General features: G+C 32.1%; 2 pseudogenes across 1 annotated transcript; both read left to right on the forward strand.

Moving 5' to 3' along the window:
* Window positions 1-3,841: 3,841 nt before the first annotated feature.
* On the forward strand, window positions 3,842-10,453 carry LOC145948244 (exosome RNA helicase MTR4-like; annotated as a pseudogene). Its single transcript, XR_014427304.1, has 10 exons — window positions 3,842-4,133; window positions 4,215-4,316; window positions 4,901-5,143; window positions 5,236-5,443; window positions 5,743-6,009; window positions 6,252-7,079; window positions 7,162-7,365; window positions 7,421-7,831; window positions 8,226-8,763; window positions 9,265-10,453. The product of XR_014427304.1 is annotated as an exosome RNA helicase MTR4-like (transcript).
* A 2,011-nt stretch (window positions 10,454-12,464) lies between these two features.
* LOC145948446 (uncharacterized) lies at window positions 12,465-13,714 on the forward strand (annotated as a pseudogene).
* Window positions 13,715-14,911: the final 1,197 nt, after the last annotated feature.

Genomic DNA, 14,911 nt, shown 5'->3' on the forward strand with positions numbered 1-14,911 from the left:
AAGCAGTGGTATCAACGCAGAGTACTCACGACATAAATCGGATGATTTTTAATTAAAAATGTAATCAAAATTTTAATTACTTTTAATTAAAAATCATCCGATTTATGTCGTGTTTGGTGTCATTTTAATCGCAAAAGTCTCATTAATCCGTTAAAATTATTTTCAATTCGATATATTGCGAATTATCAAAATTTTATTTTCTATAGTAACATGACATATGATATATGAAAGATTAGATAAAGGAAGCCTCGCGAGGAGACTTCGGAACTCTTTGATGATACGTCATCTCGTTCGCTCTTTATTCGTTCTCGCTCTCGCTTCGACGACATCGGGAACCTTCCCTTATCTACGATAATTCACGCGAATATAAGCACTTTATACATATAAAAATTAAAACTTTTAATTTGTATTTTATCGATTTGGAAATAATTTTAATGGATTAATGAAATTTTAGCGATTAAAATGACACCAAACACGACATAAATCGGATGATTTAATCTTTAATTTTAATCCATTAAAATTATTTTCAGCAGACAAAATGCGAATTATAAAAATGTCATTTTCTATAGTAAGATGACATATACATATACATATGTATTCGTGAAATACTATAAATGAAGAAAGCCTCGCGTAAAAGACTGCGAAACTGACGACATGATCTCGTTCTCGTCCTCGCTTCGACATCCGGAGACCTTTAATATAATTAATCTATATACAGGGTGACCCATTTTAACTTAGGCAGCCAAATAACTCGAAAAATAAGCACACTACGAAAAAATGTTTAGAATCAAAATTTTGTCATTTCGAGGGGGACGTACAATGACGTTAAAATGAGCCCCCCCACTCCTCCCCCTGGGCGGTGAGGGGGGGCAAGTTTGAAATCTTAAATGGGAACCCCTATTTTTTATTGCATATTCGGAATCTTTGGCTAAAAACACATACAATTTGTCTGAAACATTTTTCTCGATTCATGATAGATGGCGCTGTAATCGACGAAATTCAATTTCTTCGATTTCTCTTACTGAGAACCCATGCTTACGATTCTGCAATAAATTAACAATAAAAATACCACGTTTTCATTGTTAATACTCGAAATTAGTCTTAAAACAAACTTCTCATTATTTTTTATTACTCATTAATTACTTCTCAAGAAACTGCTTTTAGCGTAACCCAGGAACAACGTCGTGGACGTAGCAGTTTTCTGTTCCCTTCGGGGTGCTTGATTAACGTGAGTCCCCTCGCCTCTCACAATTCGGGGTGCTTGAACGTGTGGTAACCCAGCCAGTGAAGGCAAGGTCGTGTGGTGATCCAGCCAGTGAAGGCAAGGTCGTGTGGTGACCCAACCAGTTAAGGCAAGGTCAAGTAGTGACCCAGCCAGTGAAGGCAAGGTCGTGTGGTGACCCAACCAGTTAAGGCAAGGTCAAGTAGTGACCCAGCCAGTGAAGGCAAGGTCGTGTGGTGACCCAACCAGTTAAGGCAAGGTCAAGTAGTGACCCAGCCAGTGAAGGCAAGGTCGTGTGGTGACCCAACCAGTTAAGGCAAGATTGCATTGTTATCAGCTCTCTCCGCATGGAGGAGATGCTCAAAGTGTGCACCATTATTTTCTAAGGATAACAGTAATCGACAGCGAAAGTTACGTTGTACATTTTCTAGCATTAAAGGAGTTATAGCTTCACAAGCTCTTCTTATTCTTTCCATCATATTCAATCTTGTCGTTGGAGCTTTACTATACACTGCATCTTTAACGTATCCCCATAAAAAGAAATCAAGAGGGTTCAAATCCGGTGATCTCGGAGGCCACAGAACTGGTCCACCCCGCCCTATCCACCGATTTGGGAACCTTTGATTCAAAAACATCCGTACAATACGAGCATAATGAGCAGGAGCACCATCTTGTTGATACCATAAATTTAGTCTAACTGCAAGGGGAACATTCTCTAGGTATGCTGGCAAATCATTTTCGAGGAATTCTAAATACATTGGACTATTAATTGGACGTTCAAAAAAATGAGGTCCAATGACTTGGCCATTGCAAATGCCTACCCATACATATAAACTCCAACGATGTTGATTAAGCACCTCACGATACCAATGTGGATTTTCTGGTGACCAATAGTGGCAATTATGCCTATTGAGACTACCATTGCTGATGAATGTTGCTTCATCACTGAAACAAACATTACTAAAAAAATCTGGATTCTGATCTAACATCTCAAGAGCCCATCTACAAAATTGTACTCTGAGTACGTAGTCGGCCTCACTTAATTCCTGTACCAGAGTAATATGATACGGATGGTAATTGACTGATCGTAACAATCTATGTGCCGTAGTTTGAGGGATTCCCAGTTCTCGTTCTATTTGACGGGTACTAATATGGGGATTTTGATGAACCATAGCCAAAACTGCGAGCAATCTAGGGTCATTATTATTATGAAGTCTATTCCTTCGCCTTTCGCGATGAAGTGGATTATTACGAGATCTCCTTTCAATGTTTATAATTTGTTGATCAGTAGGATGGCGGTGATTTGGGAATCGCTCCGCATAAGTACGGGCAGTAAGTCTGTAATTTCTACCACATTCGCCAAAGGTTATAAGAATATCGACTACTTCTGTAGGCGTATAATTTGCCATTTTACCAGAATTTTATCAGAGTACAAATGTTAAAAAAATACATAAACACTTGTGACTTTGGCACTAAATGGACAAAATTTTGGAGGGATACTTAGAGGAACTCCATCAGATGGAAAGTCCAAAATGTCTCGGTACTTTGGACCATTCAAGTTGCCTAAAGGGCAGGTTACGCTAAAAGCAGTTTCTTGAGAAGTAATTAATGAGTAATAAAAAATAATGAGAAGTTTGTTTTAAGACTAATTTCGAGTATTAACAATGAAAACGTGGTATTTTTATTGTTAATTTATTGCAGAATCGTAAGCATGGGTTCTCAGTAAGAGAAATCGAAGAAATTGAATTTCGTCGATTACAGCGCCATCTATCATGAATCGAGAAAAATGTTTCAGACAAATTGTATGTGTTTTTAGCCAAAGATTCCGAATATGCAATAAAAAATAGGAATTCCCATTTAAGATTTCAAACTTGCCCCCCCTCACCGCCCAGGGGGAGGGGTGGGGGGCTCATTTTAACGTCATTGTACGTCCCCCTCGAAATGACAAAATTTTGATTCTAAACATTTTTTCGTAGTGTGCTTATTTTTCGAATTATTTGGCTGCCTAAGTTAAAATGGGTCACCCTGTATATATATATATATATATATATATATATATATATATAATAACAAATATATAATTACGAATTTAAATGTCTTATGAAATATATAAGGACTTAAACCTTTATTTTTTATTTTACCTTTTTGCAAGTAAATGTATAATAGATTAATGAAATTTTTACAGTTATTAGAACGACATCAAACACACGATGACGCATGAATCGGATAATTTTTAATTAATAAATATATATGAATAATCAAAAATTATCCGATTTAAGTCGTGTTTGATGTCTTTTAATTGCAAAAATTCAGTAAATAAATATATTATAAAATTATAATTTTACTTTTACTATTTTAATTGTATATATGCGCACATATATATAATATATATTCATCCGTGCGCGTACGTAGTGTATACATATATGTATATGGTAAAATGTAAAATATCGCATATAAAATATATATATATATATATATCTTTTTTAAAATTTATTTATATACGCGAAATGTATTTCTTATCCATAATTTATGGATATAAGATGTATGGACACACATGCGTAAAAAATGATTTTAGATTTTACTTCTAGAAATGAAAGTGGATGTATTTAGCACGAACATGAACCAAATAATCGATGGTATCGAAAAGTGGATGTGGATACGTAGTTCCAATTCCTAAAAGTGGATGCACGGCGCTACTGTACGGCCAAGTAAAAAGCGTCCCACGAAAATCGCCGGCATGGCCTCTCTCAGGCTTCTCTCTGTTATAGGTTAAACTGTAGTGTATAATTCTGAGTCGAAAGTATTGAAATAATAATTTTTAATAAATAATGACGAATCTTACCGAGGATTTATTTGACGTCTTTGACGAACATGGCGATGATGTGGAGATGATACCGGAAATTTCGAATAAGTAAGACTTAATGCAAAACCTAATCTTTATGAAAAGCAATCTCTTGGCTATGGATTACATCTATTCGAATTAAATGTGCAGGAAAATCGAACCAGAAGCAGGAATAAAGCGACAGCTTGACACGGAAAATGACTTGAAGTCACTTAAGAAATTACGACATGATCCTATTCTGGATGACATTAAGTAAGACCTATCTTATATACCTGAAATTCAGAGCAATTTGTTAATAAATGGAATCACTAGTTTGAATATTTTTTAATTTTTAATTTTTTAAATACAAACTAATCCGAGATAATATATTGAATGTTAAGCATCTGTAAAATTCAATCATGGCAATTTATAAAAATTGATTATGTTTGCGTAAAAGAAACTTTTAGAATTTGTAAGATTTTATCACAAATCAAATGAATTCAGGTTGATAAAACCATTTATATCTTTTATTTTAAGAGTAAATTAATATTGCAAAAGTGTGTATTTATCTATAAACCATTATACAATTTTTAAAGCAGTATATTCTATATAAGTAATAATACTATATGTATATGTAATAGCTTTAGTTAATTTATATTTTTGATACTACTGCATATTATTATTTTATAAAACTGCAATAAGTATAATATGTAGATACACATTTTTTAAGTTTGTTCAGCTATATTTAATTATTAATTTAAAATTAATATAATATTTATTTAATAACATGTAATATATAATTATTATGAGAGAATTATAGCATGCAACTACATCAAATTACATCATTATTTCTTCAGCCTAGAAGATATGGCATGTCGTATAAAAGTACACAATATAGAGACTGTCGAATCTTGTATGCACGAAATTGCTATTCCTCCTGATCAAGAATACATACCTTTGGAGCATAAACAGGGTAAACCAGCCAAGGAATATAAATTTATACTTGATCCATTTCAAAAGGAAGCAATTTTATGCATTGAAAATAATCAGTCAGTTCTTGTTTCCGCTCATACTTCAGCTGGTAAAACTGTCGTAGCTGAGTAAGCATCTTACATTTTACATTTTCAAAAATATCATCTTTAACAATCTTTTCCAATGACTTTTTCATTTTATCATCTTATGATTTGTACAGGTATGCAATAGCGTGTTCACTTAAGGATAAGCAGAGAGTTATATATACAACCCCAATTAAAGCGTTAAGTAATCAGAAGTATAGAGAGTTTCATGAGGAGTTCAAGGATGTTGGTCTTGTAACAGGTGATGTTACTATAAATCCAACAGCTAGCGTATTAATTATGACTACAGAAATCTTGCGTAACATGCTGTACAGAGGTTCAGAGGTTTGTCTTATTATTAAAACTATAAAAATATGACGTATTCTATTTCATTACAATTCAGATGTATTAGTGACCAATTATTTGACTTATTTAGAATTGATATTTATTCACAAAATATTATTAAGAATTGATATAATAAAGTATATAATATAAGAATGTTAATATAAGAAGAAAATTATATTTTCACTATATTATTATTTATTATTATATAATATATATATAATTTATTACTATATATAAATATTTTTAGAAAATCATATATTTATATAACATCTATTTATGTGTATAAATCTTGTATATAGGCGATGCGCGAAGTTGGTTGGGTGATCTTCGACGAAATTCATTATATGCGCGATAAAGAGAGAGGCGTGGTGTGGGAAGAGACGCTTATATTGCTGCCGGATAACGTACATTATGTATTTCTCTCTGCTACCATACCGAATGCACGACAATTTGCCGAGTGGGTGACGCACTTACACAATCAGCCTTGCCACGTGATCTCCACAGACTACAGACCTACCCCGTTGCAACATTACATATTTCCAGTTGGCGGAGATGGTATTCATCTGGTCAGTGATAATTATTTTTTATTTTTATACATATGTAAAAAATGAATATAAATATCATATACATTATTATTATATAATAATGTATATGATATTTATTTTATCAAAATAATCCTTTCATCAAAAGAAGTATTTAGAAAGGACTTAGAGTATATTAAATAAAGAAATGTATTATGAAATTGTGCCTGATAAAGAAATGAAAGATTCATCTACTAAATTTACTAAATCTATTGTATTACATACAGGTTGTAGACGAGACTGGTCAATTTAAGGAGGAAAATTTTAACAGAGCCATGGCCTGTCTGCAGAATATAGGCGACGCTGCTAAAGGTGATACGAAAGGACGCAAAGGTGGTTTACGCGGCACGAACAGCGGACAAACGAATATCTTCAAGATGGTAAAAATGATCATGGAGAGAAACTTCGCCCCCATGATAATCTTTAGTTTTTCGAAGAAGGACTGCGAGGTTTACGCCATGCAAATGGCTAAGTTGGATTTGAACACGTTGGAAGAGAAGAAATTGGTGGACGAGGTGTTCCACAACGCGGTGTCCTTAACGACGAGGACAAAAAGTTACCGCAAGTTACGAACTTGCTGCCGCTCTTGCGACGTGGAATAGGTATTCATCACGGTGGACTTTTGCCGATCTTAAAGGAGACGGTCGAGATATTATTCGGCGAAGGTTTGATCAAATCCCTCTTCGCCACCGAAACATTCGCGATGGGCTTGAATATGCCTGCGCGAACGGTCCTGTTCACGGCACCCCGTAAATTCGACGGCAAGGACTTCCGTTGGATCACATCCGGTGAATATATCCAGATGTCTGGCCGCGCGGGCAGGCGAGGCCTGGACGACAAAGGGATCGTTATATTAATGATAGACGAGCAAGTTAGTCCAGTTGTCGGCAAGGCTATCGTTCAGAGAAAGCCAGATCCGATCAACTCCGCGTTTCACTTGACTTATAACATGGTTCTTAATCTTCTTCGCGTGGAAGAGATCAATCCGGAATACATGTTGGAAAGAAGCTTCTTCCAATTTCAAAATCAAGCTGGCATTCCAGCTTTGTATAACAGTGAGTCGTTATTCGCTGACATTACTGATAGTTTAAAAATCGTGAAAATTAATCCCTTTGATTATCTTTTTTTCTTTTACAGAGGTAAAGGAATTGTACACCACCTACAATACCGTGAACGTCGAGAGATACGATGAAATTTCTTCTTATCACGATATACGTGAACAGCTGGATCGGCTGAGCGGAGAATTTCGATCGTTTTTAACGCAACCGGAGTATTTGGTGCCATTTTTACAACCTGGAAGATTAATAAAAGTGTATATTTATCTATTATACGTGCATTCTTGTGTCATTTTTGACGAAATTTTTGCTAAAATTAATTTATCGTGCGTATTTTGCAGGTGAAACCTTCGATTGGGGTATTATAGTGAACTTTAAGAAAAAAAATCCGAAGAATCCAGTAAAAGATAAGACTGTCGACGTTTTACTTCACATAGCGAAAGATTCCAAGGAAGGCACTCCGATTCCGTGTCGCGAAGGTGAAGAGGGCGAAATGGAAGTGGTTCCTGTTTTGCATAATTTAATTTCTCAAATCAGTTCGCTCAGGTTGTATTATCTGAAGTATCTCAGACCGTCTGATAATAGAAAGAGTGTGCTAAAAACAATACGAGAGGTGAAGAAGAGATTCCCAGATGGTCCGCCATTACTGAATCCTATTACAGATATGCACATAGAGGATCAAACTTTTAAAGATATTGTCAAGAAAATTGAAGCGTTAGAAAAAAAAATTGTATGCACATTCTTTGCATAAGGTAAGTGATAAATATAGAATATATATAGAAATATATATAGAAACAAAAGTGATAAATTGGAACGCAGTCTAAATATTGTACACATGATTTCAAATTTTTGACATTTTTATAGTAAAGTATTATCAAGACAAATTCCATAACATATCAATGTGTCTACTTAAATCTTGTGAAAAAATTCCATAAAAATTCCCGGATTTTTTATTAAAAAAAAAAATTTCTGAAAAAATGCAGTTTTTCTAAAGAGTAGACACCCTATGTGTGTATATTTGCAATATATATTTTTATAAAACACTCAAAGTTTTTTATTTATTGCAAGATATTCTTAATTGTTCAAAATTTGTCGCATTGTATGTATTCTTTTCTTATTCAAATTGTAATTTTATAATGTTTACAGGATCCTGATGTAAATGCATTATATGAACAGTTTTTGCACAAGGAGGAATTGGCTATACAGCTTAAGCAAGCCAAAGAAGAATTCAAGCAGGTCAAGTCGATACTTCAGATGGACGAACTTAAATGCAGGAAACGAGTTTTAAGAAGAATGGCATATTGTACATCGGCGGACATTATAGAACTAAAAGGACGCGTAGCCTGTGAATTGAACGGTGCCGACGAACTATTAATGACAGAGATGATCTTCAATGGTCTCTTCAATGCTTTAAGCGTGCCGCAGATGGTGGCATTGATAAGTTGTTTTGTATGCGATGAAAAATCGAACGAAATGCCTAAAAGCACAGAGGAATTAAGCGGTCCTCTCAGACAGATGCAAGATCTGGCGCGAAGGATAGCGAAAGTCTCGACGGAGGCCAACTTAGAATTAGACGAGGATGCATACGTCGACAGATTTAAACCGTATTTAATGGACGTTATATACGCTTGGTGCAAAGGCGCAACGTTCTTACAAATTTGCAAAATGACAGATATATTTGAAGGTAAATATATTAGCATATATAAGATGTCTCGCAATAGGGTGTCTATAGCTTGACTATGTGGGATATCGTAGGAAACTACTCCTGAGATTTTAAGTATTATTTTAAGTAAAAAAGTTCAAATCAACAATGGGTTCCATGTTACAATGGTTCCTCAAACTCAGAAATTCCAAATTATAATTTTGTGATTTAATTACAATTTTATTTTAAGGCTTAAGGAATACAGCACATTCTGAATTAATTCATATAATAACAAGTTGTAGTTTGATGGAATGAGGTGATAGCATTATGTTATAATTTGAAAAAATAATCTTGCAATTGGGACCCATGTTGATTTGAACTTTTTTTTATTCAAAATAATCCCAGGAACATATAATCAAGCTATGGACATCCCCTATTGGAAGACCCTGCACATCCTGCCTTTTAAGACAGAGATAAATCTCAATTCTTATATTTATCTCTTTGTATAATAATGTATTATATATATCCTAAAATACATTTCAGGATCTATTATCAGGTGCATGCGCCGCTTAGAAGAACTGCTTCGACAACTGTGCCAAGCTGCAAAGGGTATTGGAAATACAGATCTAGAAAATAAATTCAGCGAGGCGATCAAACTTATAAAACGTGATATCGTGTTTGCGGCGTCTTTATATTTATGATGCAAAGGAAAACAAACTAGTATTTCAAAATTAATTTTAGCATATTGTTTAATTTAGCAGTGCCTAGTTTTTTTAATTAAAATTTTTTAATTTTTTTTTATTTGTATTAATTTTAATAATTTTTTAATTTTTATACTATTCTACATGGGTTTGCAACTTAAATTTTTCACTGGTTCATTATACGACTCTATAGGTTTGCAACTTAAATTTTCCACTGGTACAAAAGTTTCTACTTTCACTTGGCGCGCAATTTTTTTTATATCATTACTTTTGTAGTACGATCTACATGGGTTTGCAATGGATAATTTTTCATATGATTCTACATGGGTTTGCAATAGGTAATTTTTTATACTACAATTCTACATGGGTTTGCAATGAGTAATTTTTCATACGATTCTACACATGGGTTTGCAATGGGTAATTTTTCACTACTGGCGTGCCCATACTAGGCGCCTTTTTTTACCTTTTTTTTAAAGGTAAGTTTTTATAGTATTCTTAATCTTGTTTTAAAAATTCGACGCAATCATATCTTACATATTGTTATTTACACACCTGGACCTAATAATGGTGTTGAATTGTTTATCAAGGCAGAGAAAAGTATAGAATCGAAGGGTCTGAATAGCTCAGATGGTGAGAGCAGTTGCCCGGCAAGCGAAAGGTCTCGGATTCGATTCCCGATTCAGCGACTTTCGGATCTATATTTTTCTCGCCTACATTTCTTTAGGGGGGACAGAGGGGATCTTCGGAATTAAATATCTCGAATTGAGATTGTTCCGTAAAAAGTCTTGGCGGTGTACCAAGCAAAATTTGTGCCCCGTGCACAATTAGTTAATTCCAACGAAAAATTAATTTTCGTTGGAATCGACGCACCGACATCCGCGTACGGCTCGAATAGCCTATCTATTACCTATTTATATTTGATATATAGCGAGCCTTTATATTCTTAGTGTTGGTGAATTTAGCTCCAACAATAATCCGATTTCCTGCAACAGAACAAGAACGTGAAGAAAAGGCCCAAGAATTAAAAAATATATGTGAAATTGATGGAATTGTGAGATGCATAGATGGCACATACATTCCTATTAGAATCCCAGTGAAAAAATTTCGTCATTCATATGTAAATAGACATGATGAAACTGCACTTACTCTACAAGGTATATGCGACGCGAAAAAAAAATTTATAGATTGTTTTACTGGAGTATCTAGTAAAATGCATGATGCTCGTGTGTATGACTTATCTTTTGTTAAAGAAAAAGTGTCTGCAAAGGGTGATTCTTATCACATTATTGGCGACGCAGCCTATCCGATAGCTGTAAATCTTTTGACACCATATAATGGGAATTTGACACCAGTACAGGCTAATTTTAATCATCATTTTTGTAGAGCCCGAGTTAAAATTGAGAACACGTTTGGATTATTAAAATGTAGATTCCGACAATTAACAAGACTTGATATGTGGTCTGTAACATTAATGTCCAAAAATTCATTATATCTTGCTGTGTATTACATAATTTATGTATAGAAGGAAATGATATATTCGAATATTCTGAATATGAAGAAGTTCCATTTCCAATTCAGCAATGTACTTATAGTAACAACAGAATAAGAATGTTAGGACAATTAAAACGTGACCGCATAGCGCTTGATTTGATATAAAATTTGAAACCTATAAAGAACGTACGTAAATATAATATTTATATGTATGCAAGTAATGCCAAATGTATTAATTTTATTGCTATAGAATAGAACGTTTATTATGTTAATATAATGTTTATTATAAATATCTCTCTAAATATAAAAAATGTATTCTAAACATAAAAAGTTTATATTTAGGCCGGTATTCATAGTCCGATCTTATATTTAAGATCGTCTTAAGTCTGGTCGGAGGTTGACTTAAGATCCCATTCAACCAATCAAATGGCTGCGTAGCATCTCAAGCTCGGACTTAAGACGATCTTAAATATAAGATCGGACTATGAATACCGGCCTTAGAATGTACATATGAAACTATAAATTAAATACACTTGCTTTGATAAGTTTATTACTGCCTTTTAATAGAACATATATATTTAAATTTATTAGTAACAGCTTTCATAATAATAAAATATTAAATAAAAATTGTAATAGAGAGCATCACCATTTTATTAATATATTTTTTCAATTTTATTTAATATATTATTTTATAACATATTTTTATAATATTTAATAAAACAGTCTTTAAAAAAAAATATCTTCAATATGACTTAAATCTTCTCTCTTTTTAACTAACACATATGATCAATTAATATTGCAATGTTTTCCAAATCTTACATTTTAATCTTACAATGTAAACATCATAATGTTACATAAAGTATACCCATTATATTATAGAGCAAAATAAAACAAAAAAATAAAATTTTACAATAATAAAACAAAAAATTATTGATGCATTTTCTACTTATTCTGTTTTTTGACAGTTCTTTGATATGACTTTTTTATTCTTAACTAAAACATTTATGAAATAATAGATTAATATCACAATGTTCTCCTAATCTTACATTTAAATCTTAAATGTCGCGGGAAAAAATGGCTCATGTATAATTATATATAATTATATATAATTATATATAAACATATATAATTTATATATAAATGTATATAATTATATAATAAAATTATATGTAAATTATATATAACCTCATACACGGTTATATATGACAATATATAACATCATACAAAATTATATATAACTATATATAATCATGACCCGGGAAAAATGACCCATGTATAATTATATATAAATATATATAATTCATATATAAATATATATAATTGTATAAAATTATATGTAAATTATATATAATCTTATACACGGTTATATATGACAATAATGCACTATTTAAAAAAAAATATATGACAATATATAACATCATACAAAATTATATATAATTATATATAAATCACATTTATTTATTTATTATATACTGAGAGCCGTTAAAAATAAAAATATTTCTTAAAAATATTCTTAATTTATATATTTGCGTCTGGGCCCAGTGTGGCGATATGGGCCGGGTTTTATGCGCATGCGCGGCCGAAACAACGGCGTATCATGTTAGCTATCAAGTGGGCGCTAAAGTCTTGGCGGCGGGCGGCAGGCCTAGTGACAGCTGACAGCGAGCAGTAAGGGTTAGTTAGGTAAGTCGATTAATTATAAATAATATTATTTATTATATATTTATTAATATAATAATATTAAAATGGATAACGTAGGAAAAGGAGCAATTAAAAAACAGAATTAGGAAATTTCAAAAAGCATGGCTAGATGAAAATATTTTTAAAGGATGGTTGGCTCCTCATCCTGTAGAAAATAAAGCAATTTGTATAATATGTAATAAGACCATCAGGTGCTGCAAAACGGATTTAATTAAACATTCTGAAACATTTAAACATTTGGAAAATTCGAAAGAAATTAATTCCGAAAAATAACGCGACTGAAAATACAAGCACATTAACGCATAAGGATAAAGTCAAACGCGCAGAAATAAAATTAGCTTCTTTTTTTGCAGAGCATAACGTTGCTTTTCGTACGGTGAATCATTTAATTCCGTTATTAAAAGATATTTATATAGATTCTGAAATTGCACAAGATGTTTCACTTGCTCGACATAAGTGCGCAAATATTATCACAAAAATTATTGCAAAACGCGAAAATATTGTTCAAAACTTACGAAGTTGTAAATTTTCCATTTTAATTGAAAGCACAGATATTTCAGACACCAAAGTAATGTGCGTTCTTGTTTGATATGTGTCACCTTTAAATAAAAATGTTGTAACGCAGTTATTAGAATTATTATCTTTAGATGCGACAGATTGCACCGCGAGTAAAATTTTTGAAAATTTTAAAAATCTTTTAAAAGAAAAAAAAATTCCTATCAAAAATATTGTTGGAATGGCATGTGATAATGCATCAGTAATGACAGGACGCAATAACTCTTTTATGTCTCGTTTAAAATTAGAAATACCAGAATTAATAACATTAAATTGCATTTGCCATTCTTCCGCGATTGTAGCCAGTAAAGCGTGTGAAAAATTGCCGTCATCTTGTGAAAATTTAATTAGAGGAGTTGCCACTTATATTTCGGGCAGTGCAAAAAGAAGTGCAATTTTAAAAGAGTTTCAAGAATTTTTCAATGTAGAGAGAAATAAAATTTTAAAATTATCTAGTACTAGATGGCTTGTATTACACAATTGCGTTGTACGACTTCTCGACAACTGGGAAGTTCTAAAAAATTATTTTATTTTAGCGACAGTAGAGGATAAAACGAAATCTGCGGAAACCATTTTAGCAATGTTAAATGATAATTCAATTAAGGCATATTTATTATTCTTAAAATATTCATTAAATTATTTTAATAGTTTTAATGCTTTATTTCAGTCACGTGATATTTTAATTCATAAATTATATTCAACTAGCCAGAAATTAATTCACCAGATAGCTCAAAATTTCATAAATTTTAATGCTCTTAAAGATATTTCTACTTTAAATATAGACGATCAAAATAATATTCAACATATTGAAAATATATATCTTGGATCCGAATGTAATACATTATTAGAAACATTATCTTTGGAATGCGCGCAACAAATTAAATTAAAATGTTTAGATTTTTATATCACAGCAGTTCGAGAAATGCTGAAGCGTTTACCATATAAAGATAAATTATTTGAACAATTAACTTTTCTAGAACCGAAGATTGCTCTTTATGAAGAAGGTAGACTTAAAATTAAAGATTTAACCTACATTGCTACGCGATTAGGACATATTGATATCACAAAGTTAGCTTTTGAATGGAGAATTTTGCCATCATGTTTTGATGATGAGCAGAAAACAGAGTTAGCGTCTTTAAAAATAGATCTAATGTGGAAAAAATAGTAGAATTTAAAGATATTTCTGGGGAAAAAATGTTTCCAAATTTAGAATCTTTAATCGAAATAGTTCTTTCTTTTCCCCATTCGAATGCCGAGGCCGAACGAATTTTTTCAATAGTAACAGATATAAAAAATAAAAAAAGGAACCGATTGTGTAATGATACTGTTTCCGCGATTTGTGTTATTCGGTCTCATTTTCAATCACAAAACATTAATTGTGTAAACTTTGAAGTAGACGCCAGGCATTTGGAACTGCATAACGCGCAAAATTTATATGGAGAACAATGCACACCTGATGGTTCTTAATCATTTTGTTTTTTCTTTCACTTTTAAATATTATTTTATTTTACTATTTTATTATTTCATTAATTTTATTTAATTATTTTATTTTGTAGAGTCACACATCTAGCCAATATTCTCTTAATGCATGTTAGTTATGTGTTTTTATAAACTTGTTTCTTTTCAGAGTTTTATTATTATTCTCTTTTCAGAGTCATAATATATCTTAATAACGTAAACTTGTGTACCTGTAACGTAAACTTGTGTACCTGTAAAAGTCAAAGCTTTGTGTAATTTTATTT

Source organism: Prenolepis imparis, unplaced genomic scaffold (assembly GCF_030444845.1).
Source record: "Prenolepis imparis isolate NDT839.2.m4 unplaced genomic scaffold, iyPreImpa1.0 SCAF_2, whole genome shotgun sequence".
Lineage (NCBI taxonomy): Eukaryota > Metazoa > Arthropoda > Insecta > Hymenoptera > Formicidae > Prenolepis > Prenolepis imparis.